Below are 395 nucleotides of genomic sequence, written 5' to 3' on the forward strand. Positions count from 1 at the left end.
TTTCCTCACCAGCACACATATGGCAAGGGAAGGGATCTGGCTGCCAGAGACAGGCTGGCCCCCATTTCCTACAGACACTCAAGGACAGAGGCCAGCACGCTGCCTAGGCTCACTCTCCTCCTCAGAGGATTCACTCCCAGTTTTACCACCAGCATTCCTCAACCATACTTTTTTTTCCCCTTGCTGAAGGCATCCATGCTAAAAACATATACTGACATCCCAAGAAGAAAGGCAATCAACTCCTGATGACTGCAGCAGCTCTGAGGTAAAGGGCAGCCTCTGCTGCTCCCATGCCAGTGAGGGCCACACACACACACAGCAAGAGCATTACAGCATTGCATACTCCTCTGAGCTATCGCAATTAAGATCGGCACATTCAGCAGACGAAGGAATGA

The sequence above is a fragment of the Antrostomus carolinensis genome, unplaced genomic scaffold, assembly GCF_000700745.2.
Source record: "Antrostomus carolinensis isolate BGI_N321 unplaced genomic scaffold, ASM70074v2 scaffold27997, whole genome shotgun sequence".
In the NCBI taxonomy this organism is placed as follows: Eukaryota; Metazoa; Chordata; class Aves; order Caprimulgiformes; family Caprimulgidae; genus Antrostomus; species Antrostomus carolinensis.